Below are 12,053 nucleotides of genomic sequence, written 5' to 3' on the forward strand. Positions count from 1 at the left end.
TCGGCGTTCGATTGCTAATGCCTGCCGATCGATTAGATCGGCGATCGATTGGTAATGCCTGCCGATCGATTAGATCGGCGATCGATTGATCGCGCCTGCCGATCGATTAGATCGGCGATCGATTGATCGCGCCTGCCGATCGATTAGATCGGCGTTCGATTGCTAATGCCTGCCGATCGATTAGATCGGCGATCGATTGATCGCGCCTGCCGATCGATTCGATCGGCGATCGATTGCTAATGCCTGCCGATCGATTAGATCGGCGATCGATTGCTAATGCCTGCCGATCGATTAGATCGGCGATCGATTGATCGCGCCTGCCGATCGATTAGATCGGCGATCGATTGCTAATGCCTGCCGATCGATTAGATCGGCGATCGATTGATCGCGCCTGCCGATCGATTAGATCGGCGATCGATTGCTAATGCCTGCCGATCGATTAGATCGGCGATCGATTGATCGCGCCTGCCGATCGATTAGATCGGCGTTCGATTGCTAATGCCTGCCGATCGATTAGATCGGCGATCGATTGGTAATGCCTGCCGATCGATTAGATCGGCGATCGATTGATCGCGCCTGCCGATCGATTAGATCGGCGATCGATTGATCGCGCCTGCCGATCGATTAGATCGGCGTTCGATTGCTAATGCCTGCCGATCGATTAGATCGGCGATCGATTGGTAATGCCTGCCGATCGATTAGATCGGCGATCGATTGATCGCGCCTGCCGATCGATTAGATCGGCGATCGATTGCTAATGCCTGCCGATCGATTAGATCGGCGATCGATTGATCGCGCCTGCCGATCGATTAGATCGGCGATCGATTGCTAATGCCTGCCGATCGATTAGATCGGCGATCGATTGATCGCGCCTGCCGATCGATTAGATCGGCGATCGATTGCTAATGCCTGCCGATCGATTAGATCGGCGATCGATTGCCAATGCCTGCCGATCGATTAGCTCGGCGATCGATTGATCGCGCCTGCCGATCGATTAGATCGGCGATCGCTTTCCAATGCCTGCCGATCGATTGCTAATGCACACTATTTGCACACTCCTTGCACACGCTTTGCAGTCATACAGAGGCAGGAGGTTTCTCAGTTCTGGTCGCGGTTTTTTGGGGCGTTCATTCAGGGGGATTTCCTCAAGGATTGGGACACTCCTTGATTCCATCCCTTGCCTGTCTCCCAAGCGCCACCCTGTGGGCAGAGCGCGGTACTGCGCGCCTGCCTCTCCCAAGATGGCGTCTCGGGTGTCGCTCCCCGACCTTCTAACTCTGGCTGCAAAAGGAGGGGGGCACAGCAAGGAGCCCGCTCGCTCTAGTGGGATGCCTGCGCACGACGCCGACACCGATGCCACGGGTGCGATTTTCGGCGGCGTTTCCAATCGTGCGGACATCTCCTTCAGCCCGCTTCGGCCCGGGGGAGAGGGGCGGGGCCGCCAGCGATGGTCCCGGCGCAGCCCGGGCAGGCTCGGGGCGGAGCCGGGGCTTGGCGAGGCGGGGCACGGAGGTCCCGGGGACGGGACCGGGCGGGGCCGGGGCGGTGCTTTAGGGGCGGTCCCCAGTGGTCCCGGGCGGCACCGGGGGCGGGGCCGGGTGATCCCGGAGCGGGTACCGAGCTGTGCTGGGGACGGTGCTGCAGGGGCGGTGCCGGGCCCGCCTCAGGGTGATTGAATGCCCAGAAATCGCCTCCTCTGCCCCGTGCTCACACTGAGCTGCGGGCTGCAGCGTGCTGTCGGAGCTCCGCACACAGCACGGATTTGGGCTTCCCCTCCTCTCAAACCCTCTCCCCCTTCTTCCTCCTCCTCATCTTCCTCTTTGTCCTCTGTCACTGCTGAGGCTCTGGAAAGAACTGAAATTCTGCAGGGAGAGATGTCCTCTCGTGGCCCCAGGGACTGCCTCGGCACGGGCCACGAGCGCCTCCGGCCCCTGCCTTCTCCTGCTTGAAAAGATCACCTGGAGCCCGAGCTCGGGGGGGTGAAATCAGCTGAAATCCAGGTAACTCTGTCAAGTGCCCCCCAGGGACATCGGCGGGGCTGGGGGATGAGGGTTTGAAACAGCAAATTCTTTGGAATATACACCTGTCCCTGTGCCGATGCTGCTGAGCTTCCTGCCACAGTATATCCCCACTCCATGAGGCGCTGTGAGGTTATGGCAGTGGGAATTGAGCAGGGAATTCGGGGCTATGGGCATAATTCACGGGAGCTAGCAAAGCTGACAGCCAACCCCAAATCGGGGCACAGCACAGAGAACAATCTGTGTGCTGCCCTGTCAGCTCAAGCTCCTGGGCTGGGAAGTATTGGGAGTTAAATGTATGGAATTACACAAATCACAGCAACTGGCATCACCCAGAGGGACAATCCAAGGCCCAAACAATTCCTCCACAGTCCACTCTGGGAAAAACACCCTGTGCCTGCCAGGAGCTCTGACCCTGCTTTTCCTACCAGCTCCTGAGCAGTGTCAGGGCCACCACGACGCCTTTAAAATCCAGATAAACCCCAAATCCTACACAGTGAATAATCCAAAGAAAGTACTGAATTGTTGTCATTAAAAGCTCAAAACTCATTAAGAATTCTATGACAACAGTGTAATGGACTCCCAGGAACCTCATGAATGCTCTCAGTTTCATTTTTGTGTATTTTTACTCCCTCATTTGGCAGCTTGTAAAACTTATCCTGGAATTCAGAGGTCAAGCAGGATCGACTTTGGATTGACCTTCACCTCTGGTCCCACTTTGTGCAAACACAACTCGTGCCCAGGTGGGTGAACTCATCACCTCAGCTTTTCACTCCAGAGTATCCCCTCCTTATTTCCCTGTAGATGAACTCAGATCCACTCCTCACCTCCACTGGTCATCCAAGCGTCCATTCTGTTCCCCACAGGCCCTGGTGGCCCCGGGGAGCTCCCTTGGCCTTTCTCCTGCCCCTCTGCAGCCCGAGGTCGCTACACAAACAGTTCTTGTGTCCCCTCTAAATGACCCCGGGTTTTCTGCTCAATGAATGGCATGACCCGTGCCCACTGCTCATGATTCACCCAACCAAAATCAAGAGCAAATGTTGCTTGGGCTTTAAGAACTTGAAATAACTCTGAAGCAAAAGAAATCACCTTTTTCTTCTGGTTTTTATTTTTATTTTTTCATTTAAGATGCTGGACTTGCCTCTGTGGATGTGTGCTGAGCTCTCACTGCAGGGGACTGTCAGGCCTGAATGGCTGTGAGTTCGTGTTCTTCTCAGTAGGGAATCAGAAATTATTCTTAGACCATAGAATTGTTTTCTGAAACCTTTCCCCTTTCCTCTTTGTGCCTTTGAATTTTTCAGCTGTTCCCTGTTGTCACTTCCCCTGCCTGACTTCTGTGCAGCTCCTAGCTGGGAAAAACTGGGAAAACTTAGGGGGTACAGAGGTGGAATTTTTGGCTGGATTTTCCTAACATTTCTAATTTTGCTGAACTTATTTCCCCAGTGAGAAGAGCACGAACTCACAGCCATGCAGGCCTGACAGTCACTGCGGGAAATCTGACACAGTATTAATAAGTAACCTTTCCTGAGAGCAGTCACCACCCCAGTCCTCCAGCCTTGTCAAATGTTTGCAATGAATGGACCCAAGTTCTAATCCTTAATCTAAATTTATGTCAGCTTTTGTTAGAAAGATACTGGACAGTAAATCATACAAGAGAATTTAAAAATTGCACAAAGAATAACCGGCCCAGACCAAACCCAACCGCCCCCATCACCGCTCCACCCCAATTTTGGGAGAAACAGTGATACAGTTTATAAATACTCTCCTTCCACACTATTCAGTCCTTCACCGCACATCCCCAGAGAGGAGTCCCTCAGACCTTGCTCCCCTGAACACCAGGAGAGCTGGAGTTTCACCCAGATCCCACATTCCCATGGCAGTTAATCCCAGCAGGGAGGCAAAGAGGAACCCTGCATCCTCTGACATAGCCCACAGCACGGGCAGCACCAGGAGCCCTCCAGGCTCAGACCTCTGGTGCTGAAGCCTCTGGGCTTTGGCTGATCAAACACCACAGCTCTTGGCAAAGATGCCAGGAGAGTCGTGATTCTTCCTGTCCTGAAAGAGAGGAGGAAAAGAAAATTAAGTCGACTGCAGAAGGATTCCAGCTCTCAACTTCTGCTCTGATTCCTCACTCTGGGGTTTTATCCATGACAAGTGACACCAATTCAGAGTGCCCTTTTCCAGCATTTTTATTCCTAACTATTAAAAGGATGCTCATTTCTCTTATTGTATTCTTTGCTTAATTTTATTAGCGGCATTTTCATCCCAGACCCCACTTGTCAGTTCTTCAATCCTTTAGCACTGGACTTGGCACAAAGGGATACCCGTGGTGCTGCATCACAAGAAATCCCAGAGAGAAACCCCTTCCAAACCTGACGGAGAAAGCTTTCAAGGCACTCCAGAACACAGACAGCTTTTCCTGCCTTGTCAGGCCACACCAATTCTGTCCCATCCACCTGAACTGTGCAGGTGAGGAAAAGGCTTTCCTTGCTCCTCGGGAATCACTGTCTGAGACCACGGATGTCCATCCTGGGCAGCACCTGGAAACAACGTGGGAAAGGCAAAATGAGAGTGTTTTCTATCAGAAAATTACTACTACTAATAAAAATAACAATCAGAACTTCTGGACAAATTTAGTAACATCACTTTGATATGAGAAATACAGGCCATGCCCATCCTTGTAGCCCAGGTGAAAACAGGAAGGAGAACTAGAGGAAAAGCAGAGTCCCTTATTTGATCTCTGGACACAAACGGAGGCCTTTTCCCTGTGAAACCAAACTCACCCTTCCAGGGTTCCTGAGATCAGCTACGAGGAGGCTTTTGGCACTCCAAGAGCAGCTGGGTCACAGCTGGATGCGGCTTGGGTCTGGGAGACACCGTGCTCCTTCTGGAATTATAGCACGCAAATGCCTGCTCCTGGCCCCGGGCCCGGAGATAAAATCTGTGGGGTTTTTCCCTGTGCAACATTGTTCACCCCCTCCCAGGTTCCTGAGATCTGCACAGAGGAGGCTTTGGGCACCCCAAAGGCAGCCAGGGTTACAGGTGGGGGCAGCTTGGGGCTGGGAGAAATCCTCATCCATTTGGAATTTTATCAGGCAGAAACCTGGCTGGGTGCACAGGTCTCTGGACACGACCAGTGGCCCTTTCCCCTGTGAAACAAAACTCACCCTGCCAGGCTCCTGAGACCACTTAGGAGGAGGGGTTTGACTCTCCAAGAGCAGTCGCAACGAGAGATGCTCACACAGAAGGCCATGCAGAAGAGGAAACGAGCGCACCCGCAGCCCCCCAAGGCGCGCCCCAACGCCCCAGACCCGGCACTGCCAGCTCGGGCAGTCCCATAAAGCATCCCCCGCCTCCGCAGCGGCGGGACAGGCGGGGCCCGGGGTCCCGAGGAAACCGAGCGTGCCCGGAGGCGCGGCAGGACGGCAGCGCAGCGCCGCCTGGCGGCGGAGCAGGAGAGCAGCGCCGGGCCCCATGGCAGTATCGGTACCCGTGCGCCCCCTGCTGTCCGCGGCGATGCAGCGCCCGATGCCGAGTTCCACGCCCGTGTCGCCGAGGGAGAGGGGCACCGCTGGCTGGGGCCTCCCCGCCGACACGGACAGAAGCCGAAGCAGAAGCCCCGGTGCCATTGGCGGCCCCTACCCAGCGGGCCGGGCTCCGCCGGGCCCGCGGCCCCCGCGCGGTATCGGGTCGGCCCGCTCCCGTCTTCGTCGCACCCGGGCCCTGCTCCTGGCATGAAGCGCGTCACCGCCCCGCGCCGTCCCGCCCCCCGCGCGTCATCGCGTGCGTTCGGCGGCCCGCCCCGGGGGCGGTGCCGGGGGCGCTACCCGGGGCGGTGCCGGGGCAGTGCCGGGGGGCGGCACCGGGGGCGGTGCCGGGGCGGTGCCGGGGGCGTTCCCGGTCGCCGTGCCGGGGTAGCCCGGGGAGCGGTTCCGGGAGCGGTTCGGGGGGCGGTGCCGATTGCAGTCCCGGTCACTGTCCCCAGTCCCCGTCCCCAGTCCTGGTCCCGGTCCCAGTCCCCGGTTCCGGTCCCCGATCCTGGTCCCAGTCCCAGTTCCCCGTCCCGGAACCCGATCACGGTCCTGGTCCCAGTCCCCAATCCCGGTCCCGGTCCCTGTCTCCAGTCCCCGTCCCCGATCCCGGTTCCGGTCCCTGTCCCAGGTCCCCGTCCGCGATCCCGGTCCCTGTCCCATTTCCCCGTCCCGGTCCCCGATCCCAGTCCCGGTCCACGTCCCCGATCCCGATTTTTCCCCGCCTTTCACACTGATTTTTCCCCCGATTTATCAATGATTTTTTTCCCCATTTTTTCCCATTTCTCACTGATATTTTCCCCCATTTTTCAGGGATTTTTTTTCCCCATTTCTCACTGATTTTTTTCCCCATTCTTCATGGAGTTTTCCCCCCGTTTTTCACTGATTTTTCCCCATTTCTCACTGACTTTTTCCCCATTTTCCCCCATTTCTCACTGATATTTTCCCCCATTTTTCATGGATTTTTTCCAGATTTATCCCCATTTCCCACTGATTTTTCCCCATTTTTCATGGACTTTTCCCCCCCGTTTCTTACTTATGTTTTTCCCCGATTTCTCATTGATTTCCCCCCCCCCCATTTCGCACTGATTTTTTACCCATTTTTCCCCATTTCTCACTGATTTCTTTCGCCATTTTTCATGGAATTTCCCCACCCATTTCTAACGGATTTTTTCCCCACTTTTCCCCATTTCTCACTGATTTTTCCCCCCATTCTTCAGGGATTTTTTTCCCCATTTCTCACTGATTTTTCCCCCCATTCTTCATGATTTACAGGATACTCTATCGTGAATGGAAAGCAATTAAAGGAAGGGGGGAGGTTACCAGCCACCTGGTCAGCTCAGACAGCAGAGCTGCACACGCTTTTGAGAGCCTGTGAATTATAGCAGGACAAGACATTACATATATTTACTGATTCTAAGTATGCATATGCGGTAATACATGCATTTGGAAAACTATGGGGAAAAAAAGAGGTTTATTAAGCTGCAGAAGAAAGAAGAAAAAAATTGGTTTACAAGGGATGGCAAGCAGTGGATACCAAAAGCTCTAGCCTTACAATTGTTAAAACAACTTCATTAAAGGAGTCGTTCTGTGCCTTCTTTGGGGTGAGGAAAAAAGGCTGAGGGGGGCTCCGACGTGGTTTGGGGCACCCCAAGGTCCCTGGGAGAGGGAGACGGGCTGCGCTGGAGGAGCAGGTGAGTCGGGCATGGGGGGGGGTCATGGTGGGTGCCAGAACATTGAGAGGGAGGGGTGGGTGTAGAATGCATGAAAAACAGAACCTTAAAAAATAGCTAAATATAGTCTAAAAGGAATGTTTTATTGGCTTGTGTTTGGATAGAGGTAGGGTTTTTTTATAGATACTGTAAATAGAAAAGATAAAGAATAAAAATATAGAAGCAAATATAAGAAACCAATATATAAATATATTACATTACATTATGTTATGAAAATAGAAATATATAAATATTCAGACTTTAAAAGGAATGTTTTATTGGTTTTTATTTGGTTAGAGGAGGGTTTTTTGAAAATAATATAGGCAAAAATATACAAATATGCAAAAATAGATACTGACATAAAATGATGATAACTATATATGCATATATATATGTAAGTATAAATATATAGAAATAAATATAAATATAAAATACATGTATGTAGTATGTAATATAAATAATTTATCGATTTTAATATGTTATATTAAATAGTATGTTATAATAGAATGTAAATAGCATCGAGTATATTAATATACTAGTAAAAACTACATTAAATAGTATATAAATATCGAATACACAATATAGACATATAAATCTACAGATATAAATATGAAAACTAAATAGAAAAATATATTCAAATATAATTTAAAATAATCGAGTTTTTTGTTTCTATTTGGTTAGAGGCAGAGCTTTTAAAGAAATAATATTAAAAACTATGAACCTCCAAATATAGATGGATATAGATAAAATAGAAATAACATTAGTAATATAAATCTATGTATATAATGAATAATAAAATAATATTGTATATATGATAAATAGAATAGCAATTAAATTGAATATATGAAATATGTCTAGATTATGACTAGAAATTAAATATTAAAAAATAGATGATTTATATATATAAAAGGTTTTTTTTTCATTTGGTCAGAGGCAGGGCATTTTTAGTTTGGGTCGGGGTTTTTTTTGGGGCGTTCATTGAGAGGATTTTATGACGGGTGGGGACTCTGGTGCTTGGAACTCTCTCCCTTCTCTGTCTGTCCCTGACAGGGCGGCAGTGCCGGGCTGAGTTGGGCGGCAGTGCTGCCGCCGTGTGGACACAGGCGGGTACTGCACCGTGCCCCTCTCAGGATGGCGGAAGGGCCCGCGGGCCGGGACCCAGCCGTGCGGCAGCGCTCAAGATGGCGGCCTCTCTAGGACCCCGGCGGATAGGCGTTTACATAAAACGCCTGTCCGCGCTCGCCGGCGCCCTCACGCCCGCGGCACCGAGGACCGCGCGGCCGTTGTCGGCACGCTCTGACACGTCCGGGAAAATTGTCGGCGAGCGGATCGGCGTCGGCGATTTAATCAGGCATCTTATGCCTACACACCGGGGTCCTGATTTTTTCCCGCCCTTTCTGCCGCCATTTTTGGCAGGTCAGCCGGGGTGCCGCCCGAGCCGCCATTTTGAGAGTGCGGACACACTCAAGATGGCGGCCTCTCTAGGACCCCGGCGGATAGGCGTTTACATAAAACGCCTGCCCGCGCCCGCCGGCGCCCTCACGCCCGCGGAACCGCGGACCGCGCGGCCGTTGTCGGCACGCTCTGAAACATCCGGGAAAATTGTCGGCGAGCGGATCGGCGTCGGCGATGTAATCAGGCATCTTATGCTTACACACCGGGGTCCTGATTTTTTCCCGCCCTTTCTGCCGCCATTTTTGGCAGGTCAGCCGGGGTGCCGCCCGAGGCGCCATTTTGAGAGTCCCGACACGCTCAAGATGGCGGCCTCTCTAGGACCCCGGCGGATAGGCGTTTACATAAAACGCCTGCCCGCGTTCGCCGGCATAAAAATAAATATGCATAAATATAAACATAGACATAAACATGCACAAACGTTAACCTGCATAGATATAAACATAAACATAAACATAAACATAAACATAAACATGCAAAACAATAATAATAAATAGAAATAGAAATAGAAATAGAAATAGAAATAGAAATACAAACATTAATAAAATCAGTGAGAAAGGGGGTAAAATCAGTGAGAAATGGGGGGGAAAAACCATGAAAAATGATGGAAAAATCAGAGAGAAATGGGGGAAAAATCGGTGAGGAATGGGGAAAAAGATCAACGAAAAATTGGGAAAAATCAGTCAGAAGTGGGGGATAAAAATCAGTGAGAAATGGGGGGAAAAGTCGGTGAGAAATGGGGAAAAAATCAGTGATTAATGGGCGGGAAAATGCATGAAAAATGGGGGGAATAATTCAGAGAGAAATGGGGGCAAATATCAGTGAGAAATGGGGGGGAAAATCAGGAAATATCCATGAAAATTGGGGGAAACATCCATGAAAAATGGCGGAAAAAATCAATGAAAAATGGCGGAAAAAATCAGTGAGAAATGGGGAAAAATGGGGAAAAAATCCACGAAAAATGGGTGGAAAAATCCATGAAAAATCAACGGAAAAATCAGTGAGAAATGGGGAAAACATCATGGTGAAATGGGGCAAAAATCAGAGAGAAATGGGGAAAAATCATTGAAAAATGGGGGATAAAAATCAGTGAGAAATGGGGGGAAAATGGGGAAAAACATCAGTGAGAAATGGGGAAAAAAAAATCTTTGATAAATTGGGGCAAAAATCATTGAGAAATGGGGAAAATAATCAGTGAGAAATGGGGAAAATTTGGGAAAAATCCAGGAAAATTGCGGGAAAAAATGCTTGAAAAATTGGGGAAAAAATCCGAGAGAAAATCCCCGGGAATCCCCGGGAAAAACCCCCCGGAATCCCCGAGAAAATCCCCCGGAATTCCCCGGGAAAATCCCCCCGGAATCCCCTGGAAAATGCCCCTGAATTCCCCGAGAAACTCATCCCGGAATCCCCGTGATAATCCGTCCGCTATCCCCGAGAAAATCCCCCAGGAATCCCCCAGAAAATCTCCCCGAAATCCCCGGGATAATCTCCCCGGAATCCCCGAGAAAATCCGCCCCGAATCCCCTGGAAGATTCCCCCGGAATCCCCGAGAAAATCCCTCGGAATTCCCCGGGAAAATCAACCCGGAATCCCCGAGAAAATCCCCCGGAATCCCCGGGAAAATCCCCCAGGAAAATCCCCGGGATAATCACCCCGGAATCCCCTGGAAAATCCCCTAGGAATCCCCGAGAAAATCCCCCCGGAATTCGCCGGGAAAATCCCCCCGGAATCCCCCAGAAAATCCCCCCGGAATACTCTGCAATATCCCCCCGGAATCCCCTGGATAATCCCCCCGGAATCCCCGATAAAATCCCCCTGGAATCTCCAGGAAAATGCCCCGGGAATACGTGAGAAAATCTCCCCGGAATCCCCGAGAAAATCCCCCCGGAATCCCGTGGAAAATCCCCCCTGAATCCCCGAGAAAATCCCCCCGGAATCCCCGAGAAAATCCCCCCGGATTCCCCTGAAAATCCCTCGGAATTCCCCGGGAAAATCCTCCCGGAATCCAAGAGAAAATCCTCCCGGAATCCACGAGAAAATCCGCCCGGAATCCCCGGGAAAATCCTCCAGAAATCCCCGAGAAAATCCCCCGGAGTCCCCGGGAAAATCAACCCGGAGTCCGATGGAAAATCCCCCCAGAATCCCCTAGAAAATCCCCCCGGACTCCCCGAGAAATTTCCCCCGGAATCCCCGGGAAAATAGCCCCCGGAATCCGCGAGAAAATCCCCCCGGAATCCACGCGAAAATCCCCCAGAAATCCCTGTGAAAGCCCCCCCGGAATCCCCAAGAAAATCTCCCCGGAATCCCCGAGAAAATTCGCCCGTAATACTCGGGAAAATATGCCCGGAATCCCCTGGAAAAACCCCCCGGAATCCCCTGGATAATCCCCCCGGAATCCCCGATAAAATCCCCCTGGAATCTCCAGGAAAATGCCCCGGGAATACGCGAGAAAATCCCCCCGGAATCCCCTGGAAAATCCCCCCTGAATCCCCGAGAAAAACCCCCCTGAATCCCCGAGAAAATCCCCCCGGATTCCCCTGAAAATCCCTCGGAATCCCCGGGCAAATCTCCCCGGACTCCCCGAGAAAATCCCCCCGGAATTCCCCGGGAAAATCCCCCCGGAATCCCCGAGAAAATCCCCTAGAATTCCCCGGGATAATCCCCCCGGAATCCCCGAGAAAATCCCCCCGCAATCGCCGAGAAAATCCCCCCGGAATCGCCGGAATAATCCCCTGGAATTCTCCGGGAAAATCATCCCGGAATCCCCGAGAATATCCCCCCGGTATCGCCGAGAAAACCCCCCCGGAATTCCTCGTAAAATCCCCCCGGAATCCCCGGGAAAATCCCTCCGGAATTTCCCGGGAAAATCACCCCGGAATCCCCGAGAAAATTCTCCCGAAATACTCGGCAAAATCCCCCAGGAATCCACGGAAAATTCCCCGGAATCCAGGAGAAAATACCCCGGAATCCCCATGAAAATCCCCCCGGAATCTCCGAGAAAATCCCCCGGAATCCCCGCGAAAATCCCCATGAATTCCCCGGGAAAATAATCTCGGAATCCCCGAGAAAATCTCCCCGGAATCACCGAGATAATGGCCCCGGAATACCCGAGAACATCCCCCGGAATTGCCCGAGAAAATCATCCCGTAATCCCCGAGGAAATCCCCCCGGAACACTCGGGAAAATCCCCCCGGAATTCCTCGTCAAATCACCCCGGATACCCCGGGAAAATCCCTCCGGACTCCCCGAAAAATTCCCCCCGGAATACTCGGGAAAATCCCCCCGGAATCCCCGAGAAAATCCACCCGGAATCCCCTGGAAAATCCACCGGGAATTCCCCG

The 12,053-nt window shown here is 51.7% G+C and overlaps 2 long non-coding RNA genes across 2 annotated transcripts; one reads left to right on the top strand and one right to left on the bottom strand.

The window, feature by feature from the left end:
* Positions 1-1,621: 1,621 nt before the first annotated feature.
* LOC148217720 (uncharacterized) lies at positions 1,622-7,224 on the top strand. Its single transcript, XR_015800814.1, has 4 exons — positions 1,622-2,000; positions 2,663-2,761; positions 4,271-4,487; positions 7,129-7,224. It is a non-coding gene; the product is annotated as an uncharacterized LOC148217720 (long non-coding RNA).
* On the bottom strand, positions 3,109-4,558 carry LOC148217721 (uncharacterized). Its single transcript, XR_015800815.1, has 2 exons — positions 4,391-4,558; positions 3,109-4,073 (listed from the first exon to the last, which is right to left on the bottom strand). It is a non-coding gene; the product is annotated as an uncharacterized LOC148217721 (long non-coding RNA).
* Positions 7,225-12,053: the final 4,829 nt, after the last annotated feature.

This window comes from Sturnus vulgaris, unplaced genomic scaffold (assembly GCF_052056855.1).
Source record: "Sturnus vulgaris isolate bStuVul1 unplaced genomic scaffold, bStuVul1.hap1 Scaffold_348, whole genome shotgun sequence".
NCBI classification, from domain to species: Eukaryota; Metazoa; Chordata; class Aves; order Passeriformes; family Sturnidae; genus Sturnus; species Sturnus vulgaris.